This window comes from Mya arenaria, chromosome 1 (genome assembly GCF_026914265.1).
Source record: "Mya arenaria isolate MELC-2E11 chromosome 1, ASM2691426v1".
NCBI lineage: Eukaryota > Metazoa > Mollusca > Bivalvia > Myida > Myidae > Mya > Mya arenaria.
Genome location: NC_069122.1, coordinates 4347298 through 4359434, shown reverse-complemented (window position 1 = coordinate 4359434; position 12137 = coordinate 4347298). Strand labels below are relative to the sequence as shown.

The window sequence follows — 12137 nt, the reverse complement described above, 5'->3', positions numbered from 1 at the left end:
GGATGCCATCAACTCGAATGAAATGTATAGCTCTGGGATTTGTTTTTTGTATTAAGTAATGCTGTTTTTGTTGAATTTATTAGATATCTTAATTAAAACAAGTTGAATAGGTGTATTTGTATTAAAGGAAACACAATATCGAAGTTAATGAAATGTGCATAATTATCTGAAACATTCTGAAAAGTTATAACGTTGCTGCAAGTTTATAAAATATGTATTTATTGTAGCTCTGTTTAGTTGAAGCTATATGAGCTCGACTGAAACTAAGAAGTTGTTTTAAGAGACCAAGATATCTCTGGTTGGGATTGAGCCGAATACCTCTTACACCCATGCATGTTCCACAATAACCCTTGTCCTTGTTTAATATTGCTTAATTTTTTTGACGACAATATATAATGCATGATAAGGCATTGGGTGAATCAGATAATAAAATTTACACAGCATATAATTAAACCCATCCATTTAGCCCTAGTAAAGTGTATAAGGAACGAATACCAGTTAAGTTAACATAGTCGCAAAAAAATAAGGTTTGTAATTACATACTACAAATGTTTACATATAAGTTTTGTTATTGTTCACGCATTTTATTTGATGCTAATGAATTACAAAATAAAATCTGAACGTTCCAAGGCGGTACCTAACAGTCCTTAATAAACACACCTAGTTTTATTGTATAGTATATAATTATGCACTGTGTTGTTTGTGAAGTTTTGTGATGTTGTACCGTGTTTCTTGTTTGCGATTTTTTTATTTTTATTGTGTGTGTTCTATGTCTTTGGCGTTTACCCTGTGTCATTAAACAGGGTTTATGTTTCAATTTTTTTACTGAGTTTGTTTCTGTAACTTTTCATATAAATTTTGTAAAACTAAAACTACATACTTGCCAGTTTTGTATATGTCATTTGTTTTGGACAACATTTTCTAAAAAGGATACAAAATCTAATTAAAGACCATTGTATTAATAGATTGTCATGAATATATAAATATTATTTATATCACACTGATCTTGAAGAGTTATTATTCCGCGTGCTAGATAATGTATAATGCTCCCTAGTGGTAGAGAATATTCTGAACCCCATTGGGAACAATTAATTTAATCATTTAATCATATAGTTATGGCTTATAGTAGTATGGCTCGTAAGAATATTCTTCGGCATTGATGTTCAACTTTTGTGACATTGAAAATATGAATGGCGTAGCAGCATGACATTCATCTCTTCAATGTCGTATGTTTAGCTTACATCACACAGCTACCATTATACCAGTTTATCAATGCAATACCAAATACACTGTTATCGTTCGAATTGCAGTTCAAAATGTGCTATGGACAATTGCTATGGAAAATTAGTAATCAATAGATGTAATTGCAATGAAAACAGTAACGATATAAACCATATTTTAATGCGGAAAAGTGTTGCTGGAAACAAGATACTTTATTTGAAAGAAATTTGAAAATACTTTGGAAGGGCAAATTATTTATATATAACGATATTTGTGAGAGTGCACATAAGTGTTAACATTGTACGTCCATTTGTGATGAAGACTGTTGAGAAAAAAAACTAACGCATGCTTGTTACTTATGGAAATGTAACACATTCGATTTCACCATATCATAAATAAATATAATTTAAATAGTGAATATGTTATTACCATGTAAGGAATTGCATTGTTGTCGTATTAGTGGCAGATCTTATTATTGTTATTTAAATGTAGTGCTCCAAGTATTTCAAACAGGAATCAGTATATAGAAGAGCAATGTAGACGAACAAATGCATAAACAGATTTAACGGGACAATTTGAACAGTCAATCAACAACATAATATCGTTTGTTTTAATGGCTCCAGCTAGAATAATTTTAGCAACTTTGAAAGGGACACACGATTTACATTCATCAATGTTATGTAAACGGTTCATCCATTTATAAAGCGTCATTGGCCATGCTGTTTAGCCAACTGCATAGCTAGAGGCAAATATAAGTCCACTATAGACGTTGGTTGACCCTGATTTACTGCATCAAACCTTCGGTCATAAGTTAAATCATTAAACAAACGAAATTTACACAAACTTAAGTTGTGTTGTTTATTCGTAAATGTTTTCATTCAGTTAAGTAACAACTTGTGAATCATTTGAAACGTTTTTATTCAAAATGAACCATGGAACTTGTGGTGGTATTTAGAGCTTTGAAGTGAGATAATAAGATCAAAGATGTCAAAGTTGAAATTGTGTGACTAGTTATCAATACCAACATGAACCCGAACAAAACGTTTGGGAACAGTACAAAATACTCTAACAGTAAGTGGTCTAGGTATCGGAGCACATGCACTCGGTGTAATTAAATTATCAGAATTAGATTACTATTGTTCAATTCATAAAAATGAATTTCTAGAACAATGTTTCATTATAAATAAACACTTTGAAAATGTAATAGTTTTAATATTTATTTGAAAATCTTTACACTTAATAATTACTCACAGACCGTTCTATAGCAGACTTCTTGTCTATAGTATTTGATAGTATCTGGTTATGATTTGATTAATGTTGATTTTCACTTACATTTAACCATCCCGCTGCATAAGATAACGACTTGCATACAATTTGTTGGAAAGTTTAAGATTCTTTTTGATATATTGCCATCCAATTATCATACTGATAACGAAGTGGAAATAAATAACTTATCTTTCAATATCTTGTCACAGGCTTTGCTTGACTTGTTTTAGGGAAATCTACCTCCGCATTGTTGATATTCTTCTAAGATAAAATATATATGCGATATCATGCTTGCATTATTCCTCTGGAAATGATTTGACCCAAGTGATTGTAAACAGATACTGAGTCCTGAATCAGATACAAAAATCAGGATGTTATTCCTTAATTAAGTAAAAACTACTCGATGATACGATGAACAAGTCGTGAGCTATTTGCTACAAAAACCTTCACACACACTTTTACTCTCTATAATGTTGTATCCAAGTAATTGTTATTCTTCCTGATGTTTGAAAAGGTTCCTTTCAGCCATAAAAAACGTTGAAAAAATCATCTTGAGATTCTGGTTAATGAGTCTGCTATAACAAAGGAATTGACGTGTTTATGTGATGAGATTATTGGAATTGTGCAAAGCAAGAAAAGTGTGTGGCACCTACTTCTGAACGAACAGCACATACAAATATGACACAAAATGCAAAACAATATTTATATGAAAAACTACAGAAACAAGCTCAGTAGCCGAAAGTTTAAACATAAAACCCGTTTAATGGCACTGGATAAACGCCAAAGACAAAGAACATAAAAACAAACAATCACAGACCAGAATCATGGAGCAACTGCACAAACCTTCACATACAACACAGTACATATATAGTATATTAAAAAAACTTGGTGTGTTTATCAATGATTGTTAGGTACCGCATTGAAACTGTCAGTAAAATGTAAATTTTCTGGAGGTTTAAACCAGTTTCTGTGCATATCCTGACCTTTAGACCAACAATCCCGAATAAAGTAACAATGTAAAATGGTAAATCGTATCCAAGTATGCATAAACTAGAGGAAACTTAATCATAAACAAATAATAATAAACTAATAGGTAAACCCTAAGTACTTCTATGATTAGGGATCTCGAATCTGTCTGCAGACAAAGGAATACAATTCAGAGTACCTAATGCAAAAACCTTTCAAAGGTATGATGCAGTTATTGTTTGAAACTATAAAAATGCCACACAGTCTGCCTTAACAAATAACAGGCAATATGTTAAACAAATAAAAGTCTATTGAATAGTCCACTCCATCAATTACATACTAAGGATAACAAACTTGTGTAATGCAGAAAATGATAAAAGTTATAGAAATGCAAATAATTTTGACATAAATCATATTTTATTTGGATGAAAGATGCTGGGACAAACACACTAGTACTTGAAAGTGATTTAAATGCACTCTTGAAGGGCACAAAGAACATGCGAAAGGTTCTTGCCAGACTGCTCAATGGACTTTATAAGATATGTTTGTTTGTAACAAAAACTGATGTCGACTTACAAAATCGTGGTGGGTAGTTAGTAATGTAGAGAAATGTAAGTGTTACACTTTTGAGCTTCCTGCACCATAAATAAGGTAAACTTAAAATACTAATAACGTTATTACCTTGAAAGGAATTGCAATGGTGTCGTAATTATGGCAGTTTTTGTTTTATGTTATTTGATTGTAGTGCTCAAAATACTTCAGACAGTTGTATCTTTGTAAGAACAATGTGCAAAGACAGACTAAAAGGAGTACAATGTGAGAAGAACAATCTGTCAATTAACAACATATGATCATTTATTTGAATGAATCCAGCTAGGATTGTCTGAACAACTTACAAAACTGACATTCACCAATGTGATGTATCCGATAAATCCATTTGTAAAGCGGCATTAGCCATGCTGTTTGACCCACTACCGAAATAGAGGTGAATATAAGTGCACTAAAAGGTTGTAGTTCGACCCATATGATGTACAAACCGAAAATCATTAACCACCAAATAGGTATATATTTATGATACTTTCTTTGAAGAACTGGTTATTGATTACTTCAGACATTGCATAACAGATGTTTGAAGTACGAGGGGTGTCCTAGAAGTTGGCGGAATAACGTCATTTTTCACAAACGCAAATAGCTATTATCTTGACATTTACTGAGAATGTATTTTAAACTAATTAGTGTTTAGCGCTGGTATTTTTCTTTTTTTTTCTTCTTACTCTCGACATATTTGGTATCCATAGCAACTGACCTACCCTAATCCGGAGCAAGCGTAGATATTGGTAAAACTTCGTTATTTTATATCACTTTAAGATGAGTAAATATTCCGCCAAATGACATGACGTTAACAGCATGTCTGGATGTCATTTCATGAAAACATCAACGTCATTGCTGTTTTCATTTCAATTTTGTTGTAACTTGAGCAACATCACTGTTTCAAAAGCAACGTCGGCATGACGTCGACAGATGTCGTCGAGTTACGGAGAGCTGTGAAAATGTGCTTAGGCCTTCAGATGCCTCGTATGTAACAGTAAGAATCGACAACTGTATGTTTGTAGTAATACTTGCAACAAAATGAAGCTTTGTTTGATAATATTTTCTTAAATTTGCACGGAACAATTGTTCGAAAGGAGGTTCTTAATTTTATACTGATAAGCCATGAATAAGGATGTCAAGAATGTTGATGTGGCTTTTGACATAAAGTGCCTAGATGTATAATTCATATCTATACTTTAGCTTGATTGAATAATATTATGTGATGCATGTCTAGTACGTCTTTGTTGTTTTATGAAGTTTTGGCTTGTTTTGTGCCTGTTCGGCCTTAACAAAGGTCATCATTCATATTATGACTCTCTAGTCTAGTCAATGTACATTCCATTGAAAAAGTGGTCCTGTATATTCTGTAGTATGATGGTATCTGTAGGTTTCGTTTCATAATTGTCCCTGAAGTGTGGATTATTTATTTTGTCCCCCCCCCGGCAGCAGCCACTTTATAGTTGGCTGCCACTTTATAGTCCATGTTAGTATTTTCAATGAAATTCCCTTTGTATTATTGTTCCTGTAATTTTCATTGTATAATTTTCCCTGTAGTATCAATTGTGTATTGTATAATTTGTTGCATTATTGTCCACGTAGTTCCCATTGCAAAATATACCCTGAAGATTCCATTGCAAAATAGTCCCTATAGTGTCCAGCTTTATATTGTCATTGTAGTTTCTATTGTATAGTGGTTACCGTAGTTTCCATTGTCATAATGTGCCAGTTGTTTTTGTTGTATTTTGGTTCTTGTAGTTTTTATCGTATTATTACTCCAACTTACCTAAATACATTAGGTAATGGGTTATGCTGATAAAACGTTAGAGCTGCCTTTGAGACTGAATTATATGAATTACATTATCAGATAATTAGTGTGTCAATTATAATCAAAATCACACAAACAATCTATTGTACGTATGACCCTCCAAGAACATTGCATTCATAATCATCAGCAAACCGATAAATGCCGCGTCAATCAACCAAGACATTTCGTTCGCACAGGACAATACATATATGACCTTCCTATGACATAGCATTCAGAATTTACTTCAAAACGATGATAAACATGTCAATGAAAGAAACACAGGACAATAAATATATGGTTCGCGTGTTTGATTAAGTAACAAAAACATACATCAAAACAAAAGGAAGCCATTTAGTACCACGGCGTTATCTCACAAATTGATAAAAAGGTTTGGAACCATCATGGTAAGACCATACCTACATCATTGTAGGTTCCCCGTGAGGTTATGAGTAAAATGTTTAAAACTAATCAATCAAAACTATAACAATTTTGACAAGCAATAATCTTGCATATCAATTTTTGTTTTTGTAGATTATTGTCCAGTGATCCACCTAGTAAAATGATCACGATAATGTATATCAATAAAAGGCACATTAGCGATGTGTACGGTTATTCGTTCGGGCCGAGGAAAAAAAAGAACGAACGTGTGGAGGTGAAGAAGCGAAAGGACAACGGCAAGGACGCGAAGTCACAAAGACGAGAAAGTTCGAAAGTAATTTAACTCCTTGACCGTTGTCCCTGCGCTTTTCTGACTGGTTGTCAAACTCAGACTCAGGAGGGTAGTGAACCCGGACTTAATTAATGTTCAAGAAATTGGGACAAGTACGTGTATTATCATTAACATAGATACTATCTAGGATCCAATCTGCACCCCTCTGAATCGGAGTCTGATATTTGCTAATTACCCTCTTAGCTTGTCAAAATGAAGCCATTTATCGTTCGAATGATCTTACATAATGTATGATGTTTTAAAGTTCAAAAGGTTCATTCCTTTAATTATTAAATGTCGGTTTTATTTTAAAGATAGACATGGAGTTTATTGGCACACTGCATTTACATTTATTTGCTAACATTTTACAATCTGTTTGCAAACCAAATAATTTCGCATGCGTGTATATGTATGTAATTGAGTGTTAGTCTGTAATAACACACAAGACATTGCAAAAACATTGCAAAAAACGGTGTGGTACAATACTATTAATTCATGACGGACTTCTACATCGGATGCAAGTTTCAAGTTTGTAATTGCATTTTTTTTAAAATAAGGAGACAAGAATACTATTTTAAAAAAAAAACAATTTTAATAAATTTAAATGAACTACGCAAGTTGAGGTTGTGATAAGTATTTTGAAGTCATAACATGTCAATAAGGTCATGGGAGTAATATGGTGGAAATTCAAAGAAACACTTGAAAAGAGCTAAATGTTTGGGAAAAACTATATCAGCAAGTTGCAATGGGGCCTGGGTCTATGCCCTTGATGTATAAAAAAGCATCGATATTAGGAAATAATTGTTAAATTCATAAACACGTTTTATTGTCACTATGTTAAACCTAGTTGTAAATGTAATAGTTTTAACATTTGTTTTTATAAAAATGATCATGTTATGTTCAATATCTACTCATAGACCAACCCAAGTGTAGAATACATTTTGCGATTTTGTAAAATCGCTCTTGTTCATCAGATAAAGACTGGGATAAAAATGATGGAAATTTAAAGTCGTGCTTTTATATATTGCTATCAGATTTTTATATTGATAATGAAATTGAAATTAAATTTATGATCCTTCTTATCATTTAGCATCTTGTTACAGCTGTACTCGTGTTGGTTTGCAGACAACTGTCTCCGCGTTGTTGATAATTCTCTAAGAAAATTGATAAAAAGATATGAGCGACATCAAGTTTTAAAGATTCCTCGTGTATTTGTTTTTACTCAGGTGATTGTAAAACAGATGTAAACCGGAATGGGAACCTCTATCAGAGCTTATTTCAATTATGATTTTAGTCACATTTCAGGCCAGCGTTGCAAATATTGAATTTTGGAACTACATCGAATCTCAGACATGACATTTAATCTGCAAATGCTTTATCGTCAATATTTACATATTTGGAGGCATTTGATACCGTCCGACTAGGCCGACTCGGGGGAATATTTACATTTGTGTGATAGCAGGGCTCGTAGAAACGATTCCCTGAACGAGAGATAGACCTTTTTGACATATAATGCTGGCAAGCAATATTGATGAATAACAGAAAAAACACGATTACCTACAATAAAAAAACAGCTTCATTGTTTTTAAGTAGCCTATGGGATAGTAATATAAAGCTAATCCAAACTTTACTGAGATGGCCGCTTGTCACTTTAGAGCAAAGGAACAATAGTTCAGCTGGACTGCAGGTTTTTCATGATTTGCCACGCTGTAACACTATGGCGGCGGATCTCTGACAATAGTTCTTTTTACAAGCTTATTATTACAGAAACGATTATATTAAAACTCATGATTGTTTAAACTGATTTATAAGCATTGTTTATGTCGAACGTTTAACGAAGTATATTTTTAAGTTGATTTCAAACTCAGAAATTCAAACCTACAAGGACAACCCCAGTAATCAAAAACTAAGAAGAAACCCTGTTTAGGGGCACTAGGCAAGGACCCATAAGAAGATGAGCTAGATACACACACATATACAAACATATGCACAATATAAAACACATTAACAGATAAGATACTCCTAAAAAAGAATAACCGATAAAGAATCGGATTGACGTCTTGGAACGGTCAGTTAAACACGAGTTCACTGGAACACGAATCTACTGGGCAAATGGGGGGGCTTATCAACAAGTTGAAGTTCATATCTCTCACTCACACGTTCCCAAAGATGTATAAATAATTGCATAATTGCATCTATTTATACATGTTTGGGCAAGTGTGAGACTAAAAGCCAATAATCTTGTTTAACTCTTCAGTGTACTTCTGTATCAGTTACCGTTTCAAAGCGGTATCACCTGTTTTTAATACGAATGTAGATATAAAATTATGTATGTATTGTTTTGTAATTTTTGTGTCTATGTAGCTTTTTGCCTTTAAACAGATTCATCGTATTTAATTGTTTGGCTATTGGACTCTTAAGTTAAGAATATTTAGTATGCAAATCTATATATCATTAAAATTGCTATAATATATTTATTTACGCTACAATTAGAGCTACATTTTAAATCTATATACGTTTTTGATTTATATACGTGGCATTACTGTAAATCATTTTTTAAAACAAAACTGTTTTCCAAACTGTAATCACAATCAAGTTATTGACCATATTGAAAACCTGTCATGGATATATTACTATTATTGAATTCACACTGAACTTAATCAATAAGTAATCTTAGCTCATGGGTGCTAGATTATGAATAATGTTCTCTGGTAGAGAACTTTCATAATCCCATTGGGAACATATATTTCATTATCTAATCATATAGTTATAGCATACATTATTGTAATGAAAGGTTCAAAGTAATGCGTTGGTGTAACAGCCATGAATTATTTATTTAAAGGATCACTTCAAAATAGAGTCCGCTAGGAAATGCCAACCGATGACTAAACGTTTCTATTACAATGTTTTTATTATGCAGGTGAAAATAAAGAGAGTCTCGAAAGGCTGTCCTACGGCAGTGTTGTTAATGTTATATTATTCTCTCAATTCAAACATATAGAATTTGATTAATTAACAGGTGAGATTGTAGTTGAGGGTATTTGGTTATTAGAATGTAAGTAAAAGGTGAGATGGTAGTAGGAGTAATTTGCGAACAAGTGTTGGTTGCCACCAGTGATTTATGATTGCTTATATTTTTCAGACATACTCAGGGATCAACAATAATATGGTTGACCTGAAGAGTGTAGACCAGGGCTCAATGCGAGGGTAGGTAGCACACAAATAATTTATGATTTCGAACGTTGTTAGTAGATATTTCAATTTATTAGTACATATTTAACAGAACGAAGCATATACCATGTTCTTCGAGTTTATTTTATCATTCGTATTGGTTTATAAATGAAATGTAAGTGTGATGAACTATATCTGACATTGTAGTACTGCCTATATGGTAATTTCTGAGACATATCTTATTTCGAATACTGGTGATTTGAACTGATCTATTTTATGAAGAAACTTAAAATGTAAGCTACCATTTATTTTGCTATTTCGTTGACCACTTAAACATGTGTCATTAAATTGGCCTCCTCAATAATATAATTTGTTTTATTTAATGCAAGTAAAACAAATGTAGGTAATGGCACAGTTGACCACGAGTCTAAGAATGTTATGAACATTCATTGTTATTCTGTTACATTTTGTTGATGCATCATTAAGACATACTCTATATATACGTGACATCTTTGTTGTTTTGGAACATTGTGCTGAAACTCATTGTAAAATGTTGTCAAAATGTATTTATAGTCGGTTTGATAACATCTCGAATAATTTTGTAAATCGAATTACATTACATGGTTGTCCATAGGTGAGTTAACAAGAACGGATTCAAGGAGGCGCAGCTCCCAACATTGTCCCAATTAGCATATCTTATGAAATATAGATAAATACAATATAACATCATCAAGGCTAAAATAAGCCCAAATTGTCATGAACACCGCATTTAAGGCTTATTTCATTCGGATTCTAGGGGAGATGGCCTGCGTTCTATTCGCCCTTTCTAAATTCATAATCTGGATCCACCCGTGGTTTGTGCCTTTTTTGTCTGTTGGTTTTGTCCCACTTGTTCCAATTTATATACTTACACTGCCTTTAAGTTAAACTCTTAACTAGAAGACTATTTCTATCTGTATCGGACTGTTTTCAAAAGTATATTTAATGTTCTAAGTAATACGTTTCAATTTGTTAAACACATGTTAAAATGCGAATGATGATTATTTAATTGCAGTGGGGTAATACCTTGGACATTTTATTTTATTTTATTTATTATTGATATGTAAACATCAGCAATGTCAATACAAAATATGGTACATCATAGACTGAAGAAAAACAAACCAACAATATTTCAAATATCTCATGACTTTATTTGATGTCTTCTATTCTTACTGAAATGTTAACATGTGAATATGTTTTCTCGACAAAAATGAAGACTCAATACCTTTCTGTTGAAAGGTATGGCATTAATATGAAAAGTCTGCCATCAAAGCTTTGTGATGTGCATTAGATTTGTGAGAAATGTCGGCACTTCAACACCTGATTTACAGGATTATACTTAACGACATCATAAAATTATCTGCCAAGAACTGTTCTTGCACCTTCGCTTGTTCATGACTATTTGTGTTTTAAATTTGTTAATACGCAGATTTTCGAGTTCTGTTGGAAATCGGGCCATTAATCATCCAGCTCAATTTTGAGATTTTAAAATAAAAACTTATGGGACAAGTCCAGTAATGAACAATGTTAAAAGTTAATTGTCAAAGCAATCGTTCTACCATAGACGAGAAGTAAGGAACGCAAGGAAAAGTATTTATTACATCATACATGTTTGATATCACTCATTATTTGCAACGCTGGTTTATTTTGAACTACATATTACTCATATTGGCATTGTACATTTCATTCGGTTGTATTGTTCGAAACCTGTGACGTCCTGGTTTACCATGTACTAGTGTGGTGCCAAACGTAATGTGCGTTTTGCTGATCCATTAAGTGCAAACACCCTTTGAAAATAGTCATGTATTAGAACGTTATTTCGAAGGCTGTCATAAAAGTATTCCGAACATATTTTCGGTGCATTCGTGTTTACAGGTGCAATATTATTTTCACATTATTCATATTAATTGTTCGCATACTCAGAACCATTCCAAATACTAGATATATCTCCGAAGAGGAATTATTTTCTTGCCACACAATTGCCAACATCTGTTTTTGTACATTTTATACATCATACAAACGACCATGCGACTAACTTCAAACAATATTTATTTTCACTGAGTAAAAAAAGAGCAGATATGATTATCATTTATGCCCCCAAGTTTTGACTTGCTCATAGACGATTTGTCAGACAAGTGACATTTTTATGCTCTGTTTAGCTTTTATTGTTTATAATCTCTTTACCATTAGGGTTGGTTCACTATATAGTCACCTACAGGTCTTAACAGTTAGGCTCACATTTATTTGAAATAACTAATACCAGTTTATCAATGCAATAATTATAACAGGGGCAGGGTCTGTGACCAACAACCTTTAATGTCGTCTAGTGGTAAAACTTTGGTTAGGTACAGACATATTAAAGATGTGCAA

The 12137-nt window shown here is 32.7% G+C and overlaps 1 protein-coding gene across 4 annotated transcripts in view; it reads left to right on the top strand.

Annotated features, from left to right (window-relative positions):
* Positions 1-12137, top strand: part of LOC128231717 (neuromedin-K receptor-like) — a 102704-nt gene that overhangs the window by 39025 nt on the left and 51542 nt on the right. For all 4 annotated transcript variants that reach the window (XM_052944860.1, XM_052944831.1, XM_052944888.1 and 1 more), the window contains exon 2: positions 9700-9764. The gene's annotated coding sequence lies outside the window, so the exon portion shown is untranslated. The remainder of the gene's footprint in view (positions 1-9699; positions 9765-12137) is intronic.